This window comes from Theropithecus gelada, chromosome 20 (assembly GCF_003255815.1).
Source record: "Theropithecus gelada isolate Dixy chromosome 20, Tgel_1.0, whole genome shotgun sequence".
Classification (NCBI taxonomy): domain Eukaryota; kingdom Metazoa; phylum Chordata; class Mammalia; order Primates; family Cercopithecidae; genus Theropithecus; species Theropithecus gelada.
The window spans coordinates 14,706,525-14,728,529 of NC_037688.1; the positions used below are offsets into that span (position 1 = coordinate 14,706,525).

General features: G+C 40.4%; 1 protein-coding gene across 3 annotated transcripts in view; it reads left to right on the plus strand.

Moving 5' to 3' along the window:
- The window catches only part of NUP93 (nucleoporin 93), a 113,650-nt gene that overhangs the window by 42,702 nt on the left and 48,943 nt on the right, over nucleotides 1-22,005 (plus strand). The window contains exon 1 of one of the 3 annotated variants that reach the window (XM_025369715.1): nucleotides 8,259-8,681. The exons of 1 other annotated variant lie outside the window; for it this stretch is intronic. The gene's annotated coding sequence lies outside the window, so the exon portion shown is untranslated. Of the gene's footprint in view, nucleotides 1-8,258; nucleotides 8,682-9,901; nucleotides 10,319-22,005 lie in introns of those variants that run through there. One more of the 3 variants, XM_025369716.1, reaches the window with a different exon arrangement.

A 22,005-nucleotide genomic window follows, 5' to 3' on the forward strand; every position in this document is an offset into this window, starting at 1 on the left:
TCACTAAACAAACTGTAAACAAAGCAGCCTGCAAAGCAGTGTATTTATCTTTTAAGTGTTTGAGTCCATAAAAAATTTATAACCACCTTTGTTTTTATCTTTGCTTCATCAAGGACATAGTGTTCAATATAATATATGTTTAAAACATATATATTTTAAAACTTACAACTTATAATTTGTCAGTTATAATTGTTTTCATCATAGAGGTATTGAATCTGATATTAAGGCTGTAGCTCAAAATATACTACCTAAAAAGTAGTCAAAGCCCAGAGGAGAATAAAGAAGAGAGGGAAACATGGGAAAGGGAAGTGGGAGGATTAATAATCCCATCTTAGTTAATCATCATTACCCTCTCTGATTGCTGTGAGCGGATGTGCTGTTGCTTCTGCAAATGTTAATAATTCATGGATGGACTATGCCAAAAGAAGGCCTTAAATCTGGTCTCTCAGCAGATTAAATACACCGTCTGCCATCAGTAGGAGCCAGGAGAGATGAAAGATGGACTTGTTGTTTTTATTCATTAACCTGATTTCTCTACCTTTCTCCCAACTCCTCTCATTCTCATTTTGTTCACCTTTTCATTTGCTTCTCTCTGTATGCCCCCCACACCCACCATTAAATGTGTGCTAGGGATTTTGGGTCTACTGTTAATGACATTAGATTTTACTTTTCCTTAGCTGCTAGTAACAACAGATGCCATGAGAGAAAGCAGAGAAGCAGAATAAGTATTTCTTTGGAAATGTCTAAATCAGTCTGCATATTTGAAAAATGTATTAAAATGTGCTGCCTGTGTTTTAGAAATCATTTGAAATGGCTTCTCTTGGCTTTGAAGAGAATCCTATTGTATAGATAGTTGAAGATACATGCAGTGCTCTTACTTTATCCTGGTCTGGTGGTATTTTCTCATTTCGCAGATGAAGAAACTGAGGCATGAGGTGAATGATTTGGTTACCTAGAACCCAGTTGTTCTGACTCTATTTTCAGTATGCTTTCCACTGGACTTGATCACTGCTTGTTTTTAGAATTCATATGTGGGTGGTCCTATCAGTCACCAGATTAAGGTTTTTTTTGTTTTGTTTTGTTTTTGAGACAGGGTCTCGCTCTGTTGTCCAGGCTGGAGTGCAGTGGTGTGATCTGGGCTTATTGCAGTCTCCACCTCCCAGGGTCAAGTGATCCTCCCACCTCAACCTCCCGAGTAGCTGGGACCACAGGGGCATGCCACCATGCCTGGCTAATTTGTTGTGTTTTTTCTAGAGACGGGGTTTCACCATATTGCCCAGGTTGGTCTCAAACTCCTGAGCTCAAGCAATGCACCTACCTTGGCCTCCTAAAGTGCAGAGATCACAGGTGTGAGCCACCACACCCAGCCCAAATTAAGTTCTAATAATGTGTAGGTAGCTTCATAGGAACACTTCACCAGATTAAATGCTAAATGATAGTTTGCCAAGAAACACTACAGTTGGAAAAGGCTGATGACCATCTGGAGTTATGTAGATATTTCTAGACTTCTGAATAATAATGCTCAGCAATTTATAGGTTAATCAGTCACGTTGAGCACTTATTTGTGCATGATGCTGTGTTAAGCACTTTAAGTGGATGTAATATAGTCCCCATTCTTATTACAGTTTCAGTGTTTTAGGTTTTCCTGAGGGAATCTGGCTACTTAAAATGCTCCAGTATCTTCTTAAGGGTGTGAGATGGCAAAATAGTAGAACTGGAAACATTTTGGTCTCCTCAGTAGTTTGCTGGAGGACTTAGTGTTAAGAAGCATGTTAATAAAACTGGACCATTGTTTTTAAAACCATTTGCGAGTCCCTGCTGGAAGGCTGATGGAGAGAACAGTGTGGGGAAAGTGGATTTTAAAATCAGCCTGTTTTTCCAAAAAAAATTTTAGAATTGCAGATCCTTGTGCCCCTATTTTGAGATGAGGAGGGCACAGGCACAGGGATGAAAGCCCAACCCAGTATTTTATAGGGCCCCATAGACAAGGCCACCCCTCCCTTGCCATGGTTGTCTATCCTGACCTGAAGTAGGGGTGAAGAAAGGCAGGGGTGTAGGCCGGGCGCGGTGGCTCAAGCCTGTAATCCCAGCACTTTGGGAGGCCGAGACGGGCGGATCACGAGGTCAGGAGATCGAGACCATCTTGGCTAACACGGTGAAACCCCGTCTCTACTAAAAAATACAAAAAACTAGCCGGGCGAGGTGGCGGGTGCCTGTACTCCCAGCTACTCGGGAGGCTGAGGCAGGAGAATGGCGTAAACCCGGGAGGCGGAGCTTGCAGTGAGCCGAGATCCGGCCACTGCGCTCCAGCCTGGGCGGCAGACCGAGACTCCGTCTCAAAAAAAAAAAAAAAAAGAAAGAAAGGCAGGGGTGCTCTCACCTCTCTCACCCTTCGTGTAGGACCAGTATCCCACAGGTCATCACCATAGTTGCTATTTCAAATAGATTTTACTGTCATTTCTCAGCATTTTTACTCTGGTTATAGTTATTTTTTTTTCTTAAGGTTTATATCCTTGAATATACTTTTATTTGTTGGTGCCAGATTTTTGTTTTCTTTTATCGCTTTGAGGAATGCTATTTTCAACTTTATAATAGGGATTGATGGAAAAATAAAATTTTGCCTTTAAGTTTTCTTCATAGAAAACTTTCAGAAAGCTACATTTTATTTATGTCAGTGGGTAAAACTCTAACCTGATAATGAAAGAAATACTTTTTTTCCCCCTTGTTTAAATCGTTGAGGGTTGGATAATTTTAATAATCCTTTTCTTTCTGTTGAGGAGTCTTTTATTTTGTATTTTTCTTACCAGTATCTGGCCATATCACTGTTTTCCAGATAGTAGCACAAATAATGAATATGTGCAAAAACTATATAAAAATTAAGGTTTTAGTGTCTTTTCTTTAACATAATAGTAAAATTATGATGGACTCTGCTTTTAATAAGCAAATCCAAATCTGAATATCTGGATTTGTAAAGAAACCTTGGGACAATGTTCAGCTTTAGTATTCCTTCAAATAACAGCTTCCCTGCTGAATTTAAAATAGAATTTGTTTAAAAGAATTCTATTTACAATCAACCTGGCAAGAAATACATCTGTTGTGAAAAGTACATTGGTAACAAGAATTAACAAGCTAGAAGCCATTCTTGTGCAACCACCACCATCCCCCATGTAATGACTTAAAATTCCATGAAATCTGGGGCTCTAGCAGGCACCCATGCAGTTTTCCTCAGTATATGTCCCATAGTGCTGTGCCAAGAGCTCTCTCTGTAAGGAAACAAGAAAGCCAGTTCTTGGGCCCAAAGCCAGGACCTGGGCCAGAACCTGAGTTTGAGTCTCTCTGTGCCTGAAATTTTGTGGCTATGAATCCAATAAACATATATCTTATTATTCCATTTATTTTTTACTGTGGTAGAACTTCTTCACATATTCTACAAGTTCTTGCTGAAAGTCTCATTTGTTCCCTCTGTCTAAATACCAAGGCTTAATAGATGCTGAGAGAGAGACAGAGAGAGAGAGAGAGAGAGAGAGAGAGAGTGTGTGTGTGTGTGTGTGTGTGTGACAGAAACAGAGACAGACCGATAGGAAAAGAGCCTTTCCCATTTTGATTTTCGGAAATCTGGGAGCCTGCTTAAAACTGTAGTGAATTGCCTGGGAGAAATATTGAGAACTATACTTCCTCTTCCCATTTTAGCCTCTTCCCATTAGTAATTGCTTTTATTGGGGAACTACTTCTTGAAAACACATTTAAAATGGAAATCTTACTTCTGAAATTTCTTTCATCCAGGTGCATTTCGTGCCTGGCCCACCTATAAACCCTGCTGACACCCTTTTGGTTTATAGTCATATCAAAGGCAGAACGACCACTCTGGGAAAGTAGGAACTTGGTAGCCAGGAAAACTTATTTTTCCCTGTTGTTTCTTGACCGCTGGGCAGTCTAGTTTGTGTATCAGCAAGAGAGAATGAACTGTAAATTGTTTTATTGCTAAATAAGGCTGTGCAGAAATCTTCTGTTTTTTTTATTGACTGCCTAAATCTGGTGTTCCTCACTTAAAATAATATTCAGGATGAAATGTCGTGATAAATTAGCCGATTGCTTTTTCATTCTTAGTGGATTAGTAAGGACAGATGAGCTGTAAATGCCATACCACTGACTTTGGGTCAGGCCTCTCATTTTCCCCAAACCTCCCTGGCTCTACTTGCATAAAATAAGGAAGCCAAGCTTGGGAATTGAATACTGTTGGTAATGATGCTTAGTCACAAAAAAGAGCTTAGTGCCTCGGCACATTGGCCAAGAACCGCCTTAGTATTTTACCACCTGAGGCTGGACTTATCTCAGGGAGCTGAAAAGATTTGAAAGAACAAGCAAAAGTAATATTTAGCTCTCCTTTAAGTGTAACTGCCTGCATCTACCTGGGCAGGGCCTGGTAAACACTAATAAAAATTAAGAAGTGGTTTTGTTGAGTGCCCATTAAGGACAGCACTATGGAGATAATTTGAATAAATACAAATTCTTTATGCTGCCCTCTGGAAGTTTGTCTTCTACCTGGAGAGCCAACATCAACATTCCTGCGAGATCAAACTGTCCAAGCTGTGTAAAGTGACAGACAGACTGAATGATTCTAAATGCCATGGGAGTTCAGAGGCATGGAAGCGGTTAATAACGACTGAATTCTGGGGTAGTTGGGAAAGACCCCCTGGAGCAGATGGGCCTTGAAAAATGAAATGGGTTTAGCTTGCAGGACGTGAAAGAAGAGTAATAACCTGACTAAAGTCAGGGAGGTAAGAAATGGAAGTTATGTGCTAAGAAGAAAAATCTGTCAGGGAAGGGCAGTCAAACATGGAAGGAGTGACTGCCAGGCAGTGGAGTGTAGGCGGTAGGTGTTGAAAGTTTCGGAGCACATAAATGTTGAGAAGAAAGGAGGGAGGGCATGGCAATGCTTATGGAAGTTGGTTTGGCCAGTGGAAGGATAGCTGCTAGATGACATTCAGAGGCAATTGTAGTAATACAACTTTGAGGTGACGACAGCCAGGACCAATGTGGTAGCTGAGAAAACAGAGGAAAAAGATGTGTGAGGGACATTTGGGATAAAACATCTGCCACATGTGGTGCCTGATGAGCTTAAGAAGGATGTTCAGAAATTGCGTGAGGTTTGGGGCAAGGAGAAGGATGGGTGCTTTTTGTTGAGGCTAAGGAATTGGAAGATTAACTGGATTGAGAGTTGAGATTTCATTTCCATTTCTGATGTTCTGGTAAGCTATCACTGTGGAAATGCTCCTGAAGCATTTGGAGATGGGGTAAGAAAATTGCTCAGAAAACAGCTCCATACAGAATTTTCGAGAGCCACGGGCCTAGAGAGAATTGTGGCAGTAAAAATGAATGTGTAATAGGAGAAATGTTTAGCAGGAGGCAAAGGGCCCAGGTCTTAGCGAGAAGAAGCCAGGAGGAGGTTGGTAGCGGTGGGGGTGGAAAGGGAGCAGGGACCCAGCTATCCCAGCTATATCTCAGAAAGCTGGGAGTTTGGTCATAGAGGGAGTCATCACCCAGCCTCACCTGACTTCCTTCTTTACTCTTAAAAGCACTTACCCACCAGCACTATTACTTGATCTTCCCAGCAGCCTGGAGAACCTGGCAGAAGACAGAGCAGAGCCCACCAGGTATCTGTAAAAGTTTTTCTGGGTAAATCCTGTATATGGTCACTGTACTATAGAGCTCTACAGTTGTTCACTTGAATGTTATTTTACCTGGCAATTATTATAGCTCTACTTGAACCACAAAAGTTCAGTAGCTCCCTTTTCTAGACTATAATCTCTACATTTGTTTAAGTGAGCCCACTTTAATCCCTTTTGTTAATAAATGCTGGATCCGTTAGTTTTTAACCCTTTTCTTTTTGTGTTGGTTTTTGGTGTCTAGGGTTATATAAATCCAAAATACAAAATTAAACAATGGACTACCAAATTTAGGAGTAGATCACTTTATGTTCAGTTAGTGACAAATAAGTAGAGAAGCACCTCCTTTGTAAGGTGACTTCTTTGCAGCATTTTTGTTGTGACCTCCTTGCCTATTCAGGCATCTGGGGTCTGAAGGCACTTCTGCTCTGAGGTCCTTTCCAGGCAGCATATCTTGCAGCCAGACTCTCATCTAGTTTCCTTGGGATACTTGTAGATGGAGGAAGAAGGGGCTGAGCTGATTTAGAATTTATTCTAGCTAGCATAAAGTAATACCCTCTTAATTTATGCTGGCAATACTAAAGAGGAAAAATGTCTTAACAGTGACTTGGTGAGGTTATTTTCAGTAAATAAAGAGGGTTTTCTTACTTCCCTGTAGTGAACCTCAGATGTGTCCCTTGGGAACAGGTTTTACATCCGTGAAATAGTTTGACTTTAACCACACTTGGGTCTTTGGGTTCTTTTCATCCCCAGGCAGAGACTCCTATTGCTGTATATCCACCATGCTCCAGTACAGTATTTATTTGATCAGAAACAAAAGAGTTTGCTTCTTGCACTGGTTCAGAGAGAGGTCCCCCAGGATTGTCTTTTGTTCAGTAATTGGAGCATAAGCTAAGCCTGGTTAATTTCAAAGCTACCCTCAACACACACGTTTCTCCCTCCCTCCTTGTGCCGTTTTCTCAGCTGTTGGGGTACCTTGTATTGGGTCTGGAACAAAAAAAGCTTGATTGTTGAATGTTAGCTACAACTACTGTGACATCTGCTATGGCACCACATAGCACTGTTGGTGCAGTTAATTTTAAGTTAGGGTAAGAAAACTAGAAAGCTCTTCAGCTTTACAGTGCTTGTTAACACATGCACCTCCAAATTATGCATTTGGTGTTATCACAATGAATAAAACAAAGGAAATCATGAGTTGATTTTTATGCTAGTAACATAAGTTCTTTCATTGTTATTCACTGTTCAGACCCCAGTGTGTTCCTATGTTCATTCTTTAGTTTAGTTGGGTTTTTTTGTTTGTTTTTGTAAGGCAGAAATGTCTGAAACATCTCAACTCTGGGTATTTAATTGGCAAAAGTTCTGATATAAGAAATAAGTTAATTATATTTGTTCTTTTAAAGGAACAATGTAAGTTGGTTTTGCTTCTTAAAATACAAAAATAATGGTGGTAGATGAGTAAGAACCGTCAGTAGTCAAATTCTGTATGCTAAATAGCCAAGTTAATATTTATATAAAAATACATCATGAAATTGGCAAATATTATGTGGCTTTCAGGTTCTGCAGTATAGATGTTGGTTTTGCAACTGACAGATTGCAATCTTAGGGTCTGTGGGGTTTGTTTGTTTTTTTTTTGAGGAGAGAATGGTTCTATTTTTCTTTTGCAGTCTGCACCATGATGATGGCCCATCACCTGACCAGCCTGACTTTAATCATCTGGTGCCTTGGTCTTAGCGTGGCTCTATCTTTGCTTTTTCACAAGCTTTCCTATAATTGTACAGTTGTTTGCTGCACTGAATTTCCTTTTTTGACAGTGAAAAACATAATATTTTAATGTAGTCTTTAATTTTCAAGTTACATGTTAAAACATGGAGGAAAAAAATCCCTTCCTGAGTAGCACTTTTAAAAAAATTGCAGTAGAATGGGAATATTCATTACTTACACATCATATATTTTCCCCTAAATGTTGTACAAAGAAGTGACAGTTGAGCTGAGCATATGTTAATAAAAGGTCTGCATTTTCCTGTGTCAGTGACAGTTTCATTGGCTGAATATTCCTGAAATGCAAATAACCTCTGTTCTTTTCAAAGCTATAATTAATCTGAATAGTTATTAAACAGTATCAAAATCTTTTAACTACTAAGAGGCCAAACATTTAAGATGGCGAATTTACTGTTCTGTTTGAAGGACAGTACAATTGACAAGGGCACAATGATCCGAGATGCTTCTGTATGTTGTATCTACACATACTGTAGACTAAAATGGCAGAATCTGTCTGCTGCTGTATAAAATCTTTTAACTACCATTTATTTTAGCATCATGGCATGTGCAAATTCCTGCTGCTCAGTTAAGGGACCAGCTTCACAACTGGTGTTACAATCTGTGGCCACAGCACTGCATCACAATGCAGCAAATGCATTTTCCACATTAACCAAACATGACAGCTGAAGCGATTATTAACCGTGCAAGATGTCGGAAGTCATCAAAAATTCACATCAGAGTAATTGCAGTGGTTTGGGTTGGGGGAAAAAAGTATCATAGCATTCCTTGCCTACATGTTTCTCTCCCCCTCTTAAATCTTAACTTGGTACAGTCCGTTAACAATAAAATACCCTTCTGTAACCTATAAACTGTTACTCCCATCAGTTTGTGCTTTCAAACTGACGGCTGACTTCTCTGAATTTGTGTAGAGCACAACGAATGGTGATGCTGTGCTCCGGGGGCTGCAGTGCACCCTTTTTAAAGGGACCTTGCAATCTCATTGTTTAATTTGACTCTTTAGTGCTTCAGTCACATCAGCACTTGCAGAGGGGTTGTTCTTTTCCTTTTTCTTCTTTCTCTCTTTTTCTCTTCTCTCTGTTCTTCTCCCCACCCCCATCCCACAATTCAGGCAGTTTGGGGTGGGAAAAACTTGAGCACTGGTTCCGACAGAGCTCATCTCATATAAGAAGGTATGGAAGAGCTGCAGTGACCGACAGCATCGACCGTTCTGTAACTCCTTAAATTTAAGAGCTGCAGGTAGGATTGCCCGTGTTTTAAGAAATTAAGACAAATGCACCCTGGTAAATAGAGTGGCAGCATGTTGTTGCAGTGCCTCTGAAAGACAAGGTCTTCGTTTGTTTGAAAATTTGAGATAAATTTGGAAGTAGTTAATTCATTTGATAGAAGAACTACTTGATTCTTCTGAGAATTGTTCAGATTTGTATCTTGCCATTCTAATATTTTTCTTTTAAAAATCTATTGGGTGGGGCAGCATTTGCTTAAAGATTTGAATAGTTGGTTATTGGGATTTTTGTGAACTTCTTTAAGTAGCAAGTAGTGTGGTCTTTAGGATTTTTAAAGGAGATACATGTGAAGTGCAGAATTGTTGCATGAGGTGGAATATGAAAATAGAATTTGTTTTATTTGCTAAAACCAGATCCTTCTTTGAGATTGCAGGTGAGAGTGAGTGTGTGTGTGTGTGTGTGTGTGTGTGTGTGGTGTGTGTGTAGGATTCTTTAGGAATTCAGTCCTTTATATTTGGTGATTAGGGAAAAAGTACCATTAAAATTTTTTTGAACTATCTCATGAAATGTTTTAGCATAAGGCTTGAAATGAGAAGAATTAAATAGTAACACCAAAGATGAGGATTCCTAAGTATTTACTAAATACTGGCAATTTAAATTGAGATGGTTCTTTTTTATTTCTTAAATTCAGCCTCAAAAGAGGTGATAGGAGTCCTTTAAGTATATTTCAAATTTTTGGCTAAAGAATATAATTTGTGTAAGTGAAATGAAAACTTCCTAAGTCGTGTAAGCATTATCTGGAGGGTGATAGAATTATAAATGTTGCCTGTAATTCTTTTAATACTTTGATTAATATCAAAGATACATTTAATTCTGCATTATAAAGCAGCTTGTTTGTTGTCTTCCCTTAAAAGCAACAACAAAATACGATGATGTATGTGGCTTTTTATCCTAAAGAATGTATTTGTATTGTGGGACCTGTGGGGTCTGGACCTCTTTCTGAAGCTTGTACTTGGAAATTGTTCACCCTAGTTGAGGGGTTTATTTCCTTTTGGAGGTGTGGGGACTTTCTTTACTCTTAACAATAGGAAGACTTGAGGAGCTGTCAGTTGTGGAATAGAGGAGAGCTGCTCAGCAGAGGGAAAGGAACTGTGAGAATTCGGCTCCTCTTGGCATTGGAGTTCTGGATTTACCCATGACTAAGATTCCTTTGAAACTCTGACCCAGTGCAGCATTGCAAAGAATCGATTTCTGAGATGAGACAATGAGATGTGGTTTGCATTTTGTAAAGATGGAGGAAACCTCTAACACTGACCCTGTATGGGAGATGACTCAATTATCCATGCCTTGGTACAGTTGCAAATTATTCTCCTTTGTCTGAAGTGGGTGGATGCCAGCGCCTTCATCAGAGCTCCTTAATTTAATGTATGGAAAATGTCTCAGCCACCATTTTTAACAATTAGCTGTATCATGGTCGAGGTGAGCTGGATTCTGAAGGCAGCTGCAAGGCCATTTCATTTACATTAGGTTCTATGGCACAGAAGCTTTGTTACTGTAAAACTAAGAAAATGAATTTGCACATTGTATAGAAGAGTTCTTTAGGAAGGTGGAGAATATTCCCACAAAGAAAATGGAATTCTTTTGTCTACAGTAAGTATTTCTTTTACTCATATAGCGGGGAGAGGTTGAAAATTTGCTTTTGGTTGAATGTGCAAAATAGACTTTTAAATGAACGCTGCAAATATGAAAAGTATAACACAGAGGTTCTTGGATTTTTTTAAAATGTATTTCTCAAAAACCAGGTGTGATATATATACTTGAAATATAGGTTTTATGAGTGATTTTAGCACATGATTTTAATTATTCATCAGTAGTTTAAGTTAATGAGAAGTATGAATTTATCACTAGTCATGAATGGAAATAACACTTGAGAGGAAAAGGAAATCTGAATATGGTAAATTTAAAAGAGTTCAGGTTTCTTTTCCCTGTCTTTTAAAAGCACTCTGTTTTCCATTCCTGAAAAGAATTGCTGGATTTTAATTTTAGTTTCTTATTTTTGCTCTTGTTTTTTATGCAAATGCTTCCAGGTTAATGACCTGTAATAGCTGATTAAAATACACAAGAAACAAATGTTTTGACAAAACAAGATTTTTGTTTTCAAAGATCAATAGATTGAGGCTTTCACTCTCACTCATGGGAATAATTTTTAGTGCCTTCTACTTAATTAATAGTTGTGACTTCAAAGCTGCTTGTGTAAAACTCCTGTTTGTAATTGTAAGCTTATAAATCTTGATTATTAAAATTAATTGGATTTGACCCAGCTTATTTCTTTGTTTCTTTGTACTGTTACTAAGAGGAAAGAAGTGGATTTTAACTTTGATTTGTGTTTCCTTTAAAGGCTGAAGAATTTTTATCTTTTAAACCCTGAAGAATTTATAGTGAGTGTATTTTATAGTAAACTTTACCATGAAGAATTTGCTCAACATGCTTTATTAGCTGTTTCAGGAGTTGAAGCTTCACAGAACTGGGTATCTGAGAATCCTTTTAACTTGATATCAAATTTATAAAGCCAGCTGTTCTTCTAGGTCTTGTTGCACTAGCTCCTGTTTATCCTACTCAGTGAGTGCTGTCTTCTCTAATTAATAGATGTTGGAAGCTAGGGAGAAAATGATTTTCTTCACATCAGCCTTTTCATTGACATAGGAAGGTTCAGTTGTTTTAAGCCCTGGTTAGAATCCTACAAGATCCATAAATCTGTGTCACAAATATTAATTTACAGAATAAGAGCCTAAATTTCAGCATAATTTTTAAATTCTGGGGACAGCATTTAACATGTTTAAATATATGGTAGAATGCAAAGGATTCTTTTCCCTTGGTTTTTATGAGGCTTGTACCTTGAAAGAGTTTTAGGTCAGCAAATTAGAACTCCATTTTAACTGCAGATTTGCTTGCGTAAAATGTTTGGTTGGATGACATGGGGGGTGTCACAAAGCCTCCCTTTGAAATTTTTACACTAAAACTTGGTTGAAGATCCTGGTCGTTTTTCCTTTTGCTGGCTTTATAATAAGGCTAGGTATTAAGTACCCTGGGGGAGGTAGCAGAGACCCAGTTTCTTCCTATATTCTTTGCCTCCACCATGGTCTACTCAAGTTTGGCTGCTCAGAAGAGGCTGTCCTTTCTGGTACTTGTAGGGGATTCCTGAACCTCTTCAATCTGGAAACTTCAGTTTTCTCATGAAATTTTAGCCTGGGTAATAGTGAAGAATCAGGGATTGGTTCTTTTTGCAACAAAAAGCGTATTTGTATCAAACCTTTGACTGCTCTGGCAGTACCATAATGTGGATAAGCAAGCATGTCAGCCAGCTCGCTAGGAAACATCCGTGGTACTAAGATGGCAGAGAGGAAGGAGTAAAATGGCGTCACCAGGAACACTGTGATAAGGGGTGGACCGCACGAATTATTTTCTTTCAATTAAGTTTGAAGACACCTTTAGGAGCACTGCCTTGCCTATTTACAGCCATTTTTTATTGTTAGAAGAGAAAAATTTTGAGATTTTCGAAGATTTAATTAGCACTTATATGTAGATGGCTTCAAATGTTCCTTTTAAGAAATTGATGGCAAATATGGTTAAAATAGAATTCAAAGTATTTTGTATTAATACTTCTGAAATGCCTTGTTTTATGCTTTATTTTTCTTTTTTAGCATAAAAATTTACTCCTTCCAATATAGGGTGAATTTTTAGAAAACAAAGGACAGCATGCTTCTCCTTTATGGTGAGGTGAAGTAGCATTCCTACGAAACTATGTTATTTGTCTCTGGTTTTCGTTCTGGCTCTTTGTGGGTTTTAGTTATTTTGTATATAAAATATGTATTTTGGCCACCTTCAAAAACAAAGCTTATTTTCTTTCTTTTGTGGTTCAGGGTATGGATTATTTTGCACGTGAACAGTAGTCATAGTGGTAATGACAGTGTTGATTTCTCACCTGTTCCCACCTCTCATGGAGTTGGAGTTCTGGTGCTGGCCTTAGAGTTTAGTGCAATCAGCTCATGTTACAGTTAAGTAAAGGAAGGCTTAATTGCGGTTAAATAACTTTCTCAAGGTTATACATCTGGAAAGCAGTCGATTTTGCCCTAAATCTGGACCACCTGACTCCTAATCTGTGCTGCGCTGTGTCTCTGTCTGCATCTGACTCCATTTCTTTCTCTGCCAGCTTGCTGGTGACTGATTGATCTAATGGATTGAGCTTTGAGCAAAGTCTGTCTTGTCTTTGCCTTAGCAACCTAACTCACAGAGATGTTCCTTTTCAGCTGTGCCAGAAATTGCTTACTGAGCTGTGCTTGGAGTCTTCCCGGGCCTGTGTTGAAGATGATAAGCATTTATAAACAAACATTTAAAAATAAACTCTATCTTGCAAGTTGAGCTTTTGGGTCCATTGTGTTGACTCGGCGTGAAGGGTGAAGTCTCCTGGGATGGGCAGAGTTGTTACGTTCATGTACTGTAAGCTAGGATGGAGCCAGGCATTCTGACATGTCCTTTCAGCGGGTCATGACCTCTTTAAGTCTAGGTGCGAGGGGTCCTGCAGGGCAGAGTGTCCCCTTCTCCTCTCTGTAAGGATGAGCTAGGTGAAAGGTGTTAGCTCCCTGTCAGTTTCAGGCAATTTGTATTTAAATAATAGTCTTACCATCCCTCTTTCTGTTGCCTGTATTTGCCACTCCAGCTAAGCAGTGTTTCATGTTTTTCATACCTGTGGTGATAATAGTGAGTGTTGCATTCTGCAGTATTCCTCAGCTCTGACAGGGTAAAGTCACAGTGTTTCCAAACTTAATTAAGGTTTTAGAGAGTGTGAAATCACCAATACTGTTGACAAAGGAATACCTTGACAAATTCCATTTAAGAGAACGTGAAATTACAAAAGGGAAGGTCTGTTTGTTTTAGTAGTCTCCAAACAAATTCATTTTTGAAGAAAGAATGTCTGAATAAGAAGAAACTGCAGCAAAACCAGAGCTCCCTTTTCTGTGACAGATATGTGATGATTGGTGCTCCAATCCCATCAGCATAAGCATTGCTGCATAGCAGGAGGAGCTGTGATTTTCGACTGCAGTGTAAATGACTGACACCGTGTACCAGCAGGAAAATGTGAGACTTGGTTCCCCAACATTGTCCTAACAGCGCTCCTTGTGCTTGCAAAGTAGAACTCGAGGCTTAATCCTGAGTGCTGTAGAAACCAGCCTGGCAAAGCTGCTCAGCTCCCACCTGACTGACTGCGAGACACACCCTCTGCTGTCCTTTCCTGCTCATGGCCCCCAAATCTTGATTTTGTTTCTTTTTTCCAAAGGGAAAAAAACACTAGATATGACAAAGCTGGGGATCTGTGTGTGTGCTTTTAATAGTACAGGATTGCTTTAGTGGGTTCTTGTAGGGTAGGTTTCGGGAGCTGTGGGAAGGAATGCTGGTCATGATAAAGGCCGTTATTGATGCATTCCCGTTTTATACTGCAGTGCGGTTTTAGCATCCAGAGTCCTTTGGATGTGGATTAATCCATTTCGAAGGTAGATATCAGTTCCCTAAAGACATATTGAAACATTTTTTATCATCCCTGAATGTATCATCCTTACCTTGCCCATCACCTTAGCGTGACTATGAGATTAATATTTTTTAGATCTATTTATACCTTGGGTGAGGAGAGGGCTCTGCTGCTGCTTTTTGAAGCCAAACGTACTGTGACACACTGTTAATATTCCATTTGCGAAGCTAGATTGAACCATTTTCTCCTCCAAATCCTCTCTTTTCTTGTGTCTCCAAAGTTTAGCCCTAGCCTTTTTGGAGTGGTTGCAGGAAGGGGATATAATGCTCACAGTTACCCCTGCTTTCTCTCCTGGGGTTACCTCAGCAGTCTGAGAGCAGTTGGCTGGCTGCTCTCCCTCCCCCCACTGGACTTCTGTCACTCCTGTTTCCCCTACCCTCCCAGGAGAGGAGAGAGAGGATGGCCAGCAGAGGCCCTACCACCACAGCCTGGCACATCCTGCTGCATCACGGCCCTTCTCACTAGGACATGCACGGGCTCTGGCCCGATTTTCTGGAGGTGGTAAAGTAGCGGTACAGAGCAAGTCAATTCCTCTCCCTATCCCTCTTGTAACCTCCAAAGGAAAGTTGCTTCTACAACCCTAAAAGGGTAGCATAGGGCTCTGCTGGATTTGGGAGAAGAAGGAGGTTTTGCTGAGAAGCATTTTTTTCTCCCATTGGTGCCTGGGTAGCCATGATTTATCATTTTATTCATTTATGTTATGCCCTTAACTTGTTTCCACTCCATACAGAGTCTCAGAGCCCTTTAGTAACTGAGCTGGAAGGACTGCTTTTCTTCCTGGGATGACCAGAGAGAGAAGTAGCAAATAACAGAAATGCCGCAGGGCCCCTAAAAGGGGCAGAACTAGCTTTGCAGCAGTAGCCCTGAGATTTAAATGACCATCATAGGAATGCCCTTAACCTTGGCCTTCCTCCCCAAGTGCAGCAACAGATGTGCTAAGCAGCCCCAGCTTGATACTGTGGTGTAGGTATCAGAAGAGCCATCTAGTACTCATGTGCCTACATTGTGTTGACAAAGGAGATGTGTCATGCATCTCTGGTCTCCTCAGTACCCCACCACTGGAATGGCATGTCCCCATTATTGCAGATGACTTTCCCTGTAGCTTTCCCCTCTGGGTCATGGTGAGTCCCACCTCTTATTTATTTATTTATTTATTTTACCCGATGCTGAAATCTTTGAAGTTGGGTTTTTGTTGCATGATAATTTTTTTTTCCCTTTTTTTGGGAGGTGGAGGGGTGGTAGTAGGTAGGGTCTGTGAAAGGCATTTGGATAGACTTACATTAGTGTCTCTAAGGCCTGTGGCTTTCCCAGAAGGCAAAGGTGCAGATGGAATTATATCACAGCTATAATGGCATGCCCTTGAAGGGACCAAGCATGCCAGCACACTTGGGCTGAAGTGCTGCCTGTAAAGCCCTTTCTGGTCCAGGAGGAAACACTGCCCAGTGCCATGTGTTGTCAGGTTTTGAATCACCTTATGCACATTCAATTCTCTTTAACCTGTGAGAATTTATAGACCATTCAGTTTAAATCATGGGGGCAAGTAATTTGTTTTGCCTTAATGGACACAAATCCATCACATAATTGTGTGGACATTTTTTTAGCCCAATAGCAGAAATCATGTACAAAATGGAACCCAGCAGTCTGACAGTGACAGATGGCCTGGTGCCCGCACAGTGCCATGTTATATCGCCAAGGTCTGCCACCTGTGGCTCCAGAGCTGCCTGCAGCAGTGATGGATCTGCTGAGCTGGCAAATGGTGGAACTCCACAGCCACTCTTACAGCGTCTGCTGCCACCTGCTGAATGAGAGCAGCTAGGCTTTTGCATAAATGCACAGCAAGAAATCATATAACAGCATTAAAAACATATTACAGTTGGCGAATGTCAGCTCTGCCCGCTTAGCACTGCTTTCTGCAGGGTTATTTTTGAAGTTATATATGCACTCTGTGAACGAACAATTCAAAGTATTAAAATTTTTGTAGAAAACAAGCAGTGGGGCCAGGTGCGGTGGCTCACGCCTCTAATCCCTGCACTTTGGGAGGCCGAGGCAGGTGGATCACCTAAGGTCAGAAGTTCGAGACCAGCATGGCCAACATGATGAAACCCCGTCTCTACTAAAAATACAAAAAATTAGCTGGGCATGGTGGCATGCACCTGTAATCCCAGCTACTCAGGAGGCTGAGGCAGGAGAATTGCTTGAATCCGGGAGGCAGAAGTTGCAGTGAGCTGAGATGGTGCCATTGCACTCCAGCCTGGGCAACAAGAGCAAAACTCCATGTCAAAACAAAACAAAAAACAGTCAGTGGAACTTTAAATATCTGAGTTGGAGAAGAAAGCCTGGACTTGCTATTCAGTCTATATTCCTTGCAGAAGGAAATTCAGTCTCTCATGGGCCTTGTAAGCTGACATTTTATGTATTCTTATTTTATTTCAGTAATAGTGGTCTAATAAAATAACCAAACATGCTATAAACCCTTATGGAAGTTCACCCAAATCTTGAAACTGCTCAAATTTAAAAATTTCTCTGTTCATTTTCTGGGCTTTATCAGTAATGAAAAAATCCTTGAGGCGCTCTCCGTGTGGGCACCACAAAAGGGAGCTAATGAAAAGCAAGTCCACACCATCTGATAAGCCCAGAGGCTCTCCAGGTACTGGCAGGATTTCTGTTGTGCTCATCTGAAAACAGTATCTTACTTCATCCTTCCTCATTTTCTCCATAAGTAGTTTTTTACCTTTGTACTAATTTTATCCAAGAGAAGTTTTTAGAAGAGGTCATTCATTTGTTCAGAAATTGGCAAGAAGGTTTGGGAGAAGTTCAGGGAGTAATTATTTTACTTAGAATGAGCTGAAGCAAAGTAATGGTACAACTTATACTTCTGTCTTCTTAGAATGTGGATACTTCTCCATTGCACTAACTAAAGTACTAACTTTAGTACTAACTGAATACTTAATAGTATTCTAATACTTATTGCAATTCTTTATCTTCAAGCAGATCCTTTATTGATTAACTGCTTTATTATATTTTCTTTACTCTTTCATTGCTTTCTAGCTGTTCCTTGTGTCTTAGCAATGGTTTGTCAGCAACAATGACCATTCCTGATGTCACTGCTCATTTTGTGTTGATGTTATTTTGATTTGGAATGTTGGCTACAATTTCCTATTAATTTGTATGTATTGTACATATTAAAATGAGAGATGATACCTCATTTTTGTAGCACCCGGCATCTATTTTTGTGTCATACCAGTTACCTTCTGGTAAATGTCCAGCCTGCAGTAGATGCCTCACTTTTACATTTTGATATGGTGGATTGCTGGTTGGTCTGTTTAATGGAAAGAGACATGAGATAGTCTCTTGTGTTTTGAAGGCCATGAAAACATGACTATTGCTTTGTAAGCCCAAATTAGATTCTTGTTTATTTATTTTAACAGGAAATTTGTATGTTCATCAATTCAGACTTTATATAACTGTCCAACTGTCCAATCACTTTTCTGCTATAGGTGGGAAGGACAGAACTGTGAAAACCAATGTGAGCACTTTTTTGCCTTCTGACTTTCCTGGATAAGGTGGATACTGAAATTTTTTTTTTTTTTTTCCACAAAGACTCTTATTTATTGTAGTTTTCACTTTTGAGAACAAATAAGCCAAGAGAATTTGGCCATTTGGCAAAAACAAACATCGTTTTGCTCGCTGCCTTTTTCTACAGTAGGAATTAGCTGCCATGTGTATTCTGAAACCAAGAGTCTGCATGATAGGTAAAAATAAGGCAGTTTCATGCCTTTCTTGACCTGAGCCATTTAAGAGCCACCTTGGCTGCCAGGTCCTTGAGATGTGACTACATGTTCCTTAGGAGAATCAAGTTAACCAGATGTTACATTCTGGGTTGTTCTTTGCCAGGATACGTTGCAAGGCAGCCAAGCACTTTCTCTGTCAAAGATGGAACACATGACTGGAGATACTGCTTGGGCAGATGTGTGGCATTTATTGTTCCACAGCAATAATAGTAGCACTATTTTGGATACTATGGTGTTGACCTCTAAAGCAATGAGTTCAAGCTTTTAGACTGTGACTCATACACACATACAATTACATATATATAATTGAAACAAAAGTTTCACAGAACAGTACCCATACCACATCTCTGTTGCATTTGTTTTATTAAAAAATGCTGTTTGGGCCGGGCGCGGTGGCTCAAGCCTGTAATCCCAGCACTTTGGGAGGCCGAGACGGGCGGATCACGAGGTCAGGAGATCGAGACCATCCTGGCTAACACGGTGAAACCCCGTCTCTACTAAAAATACAAAAAACTAGCCGGGCGAGGCGGCGGGCGCCTGTAGTCCCAGCTACTCGGGAGGCTGAGGCAGGAGAATGGCGTGAACCTGGGAGGCGGAGCTTGCAGTGAGCTGAGATCCGGCCACTGCACTCCAGCCTGGGCGACAGAGTGAGACTCCGTCTCAAAAAAAAAAAAAATGCTGTTTGGGCCAGATGTGGCAAGAACGTATAATCCCAGCTACTCTGGAGACTGAGGTGGGAGGATCACTTGAGCACAAGAGTTTGAGGCTACAGTGAGCTGTGATTGTGCCACTTGTCTCTAGCCTTGGCAACAGGATGAGACCCCATCTCTTAAAAAACAAAAAAAACCCAAAAAAACTAGTTGATTTCATGACCCAGTTGTGAGTGTTGAGTCATATTTTGAAAACCGCTGTTCTTGAGGAATGCCAAAAACTTGACATTTCTTGTTTCATTTCTTTCCTATGTAATGTATGGGGCAGGGGGTGGGGGGGAGGAATAAATGTGCAAGCATAAAATACCAGTTTATCTCACCTTGATTTGCTGTGATGAGAGATGGCATGGAGAGTGGAAAAGGGAAAACAATGGGTCACAAAATTTGGGTTCTGAGTCTGAACTTGGCTACGTATGAACTGGGTCATCTGGACATAGAACCCCACAGTGCTTTTAAATTGGTAGAAGCTCAAGAAACCATTTGGTACAGCTCACTCAACTTTTAAACCTCTGTTAAGGATATACTTCAAAGTATGATCCAGTTAAGTAGTATTGAGAGACAATAGCTTTGGGTTAAAAATGAGGGCTAGAACCAGATGTGTGTAACATGCTTATACCTGGCACAACATAATCACCATTTAAGTGTTAGCTATTATTAGTACGCCATAAGTATTCTCTGAGCCTCAACTTTATTGTTTGTAAAGGGGAACCTGATGATTAAAACAGATTTAAGGAAATTTTACTCTCTTCCTGGGTTCCATCCTTTTAGAGAAAGAAATTTTTTCTTTATTTTTGCTGTTTAGAGGTTTACCCTTCCATAAGTATCTCAGAAATAGTGGGTCTTGAGAGTCGGAACTATGTTTGAATGTTGCCTCTGCCACTTCCTGGTCGGGAATTCTTGCTCAAGTTAGTTAAATGTGAAAATCTCAGCTTCTTACCTGTAAAATGGGGCGGGGGCGGGGCGAGGTAGGGGAGAGTGGGGTGATCATGTCTGTTCTTTCATATTGTTAAAGGATTAGCAGTAATGTCTTTGAATTGTCTGGAGCAGTGTCTGGCCCTTAATTGCTTCCTGAATGGTGGCTATTATGTGTTACAGAAAGCTGAAAACCAAAACACATTTGAGGAGCCAGTTAGGCAAGGGTCTGTTTCAGCACACTGGCAGTGAGGAGCAGTACAGAGATGGGGAAGTCAGGAGGAGTTAGTTTACCTAGCTGGCCTGCAGATGTTTTTGGGGGTGTTCTTTATTGAGCTGACCCACAGCAGAAGGATCAGATGGGGGACTGTGAGCAATTATAAGTGCTTGTTGATGGGAATGAAGGGATAGCAGTGATGGGGAGCTCTGAGGGTCGTCATTAGATGCTGGCATCTACCAGCAGGAGGTGAACTGTTGGGCCTTTTCTGTGCCCAGGGGGCATCTCGGTGGCAGGGAGCCAGTTCATCCTCAAGTTCCAGCTCCCTTCTCCAGAGAACTCATTTTCCCATCAGCTATACACGTACATCTCCTGGGTGAGGCATGAGAGGCGTCTCACAGGAGGAGTTTGGAGGGAAAGGAAACACGTGGGTAGGAAAGGGAAGTCAGGAGATCTGTGGGGCACCTGGACTGAGGCAGGTATGGTTCTGCCTAACTTTTTAGTTCTTTAATTCCAGTGGGCTGTTACTTCTCCTTGAGTTGTGGGTTCTTTGAAAGAAACTAACTGCCACTAGATGGCACACAGATCCTAGCAGTATTCTGGTGTATAAGTTACTGTTTTATACTTTGGGAGGCTGAGGTGGGCAGATCATGAGGTCAGGAGTTCACGACCAGCCTGACCAATATGGTGACACCCTGTCTTTACTAAAAATACAAAAATTAGTTGGGCATGATGGCACATGCCCATAGTCCCAGCTACTCGGGAGGCTGAGGCAGAGGAATGACTTGAACCCGGGAGGCGGAGGTGCAGTGAGCCGAGATCGCGCCACTGCACTCTAGCCTGTGCGGCAGAACGAGACTCCGTCTCAAAAAAATAAGTAAATAAAAATGAATAAATAAATAAATATAAATATATATATATATATGTTACTTAAAAATTTGTTTTGAAAAGACAGACCACTAGTGTGTTTTTTAAAAATAAAATATGATGTATAACCTATTTAGCACTTCATTTTAGAAAGGATGAAAAATTAAAATTCAAAATCTATTTTGTGAGCTCAGTTTGTGCTTAGAGTCCAGTTTTTGAAGTATGTAATGGTTAATGGTCTTTGTTTATATGTGGGTGAGGTTTGACTCACACATGCTTCATTTATCGAGAGTTGTAAAATGTAGCTTTATAGTAAATATTTTAAAGACCGGAGTAATCTATCCCAAAGCAATAATGTCTTTTTTTCTTCTGTTTCATTCTTACTTGAAATTTTATCTCTCAGAAATTTGGGAATTGCATTTCTTGCAGAATATTATTTTGCTTTTCAACAAATGCGTCTGGTCATTGCTTTGCATTTGTGTTGTAAGTGTGTGAGAGTGTGTATGTGTGTGTGTGTGAGAGAGAGAGATATGAACATGGGTGCCATTAAAAGAATGGGATGGGCTAGTCATTGACTGGAAAGAACAGAGGAAGCCCAGAGAAGGAATGTGACAGAACATCAGACTTAACCCAGGTCCCTCCCCTCCCCATAACCAAAAAGAAAATATTAGACCAGGCTTTGTGAGGCAGTGGTAATCCTCTCTCCTCCCCCACTACTCCCAAGTGTAGCTTGTTTGGACAGTCAGCAGCATAGAGGCAGGCAGCCACAAAAAGGTGCCACAGAGCACAATTCATGACTATTCATTGTTTGGGAGCATTAGTCATTGATAATAGTTTCATAGCTTTGTTTATGAACTGTGACACTAAAGCCTTTAGCTTTAGCCACATTGGAGACCACTATTGAAAATGTATTTATACTAAAAGTTTGTTGACTTGACATAATCATTTGCTATGAAAGGTACAAACAAGGCCCATTAAAATCTGCCATTGTTTTATGTCTGGGTCCCCTGTGATGGCCAAAAGCAGGTAGGTGGTGACAAGCTGCTGCACCCTTCTGAATGGACCATGTGGGTTCCTAGCTTCGTGTGCTCTGGTTTATTGATGTCATTACATTATTAGGCAAATGACCGATGCCATTCCCCATTCCACCCCAGTTATCAGTATATGTATTTAGAGAGTCTTCGTGTTGTGTCCTCAGAGCTGCCTGAGAGGCTATGCTGGAGAAGTCTTATTTTTATTTTTATTTTTTGAGATGG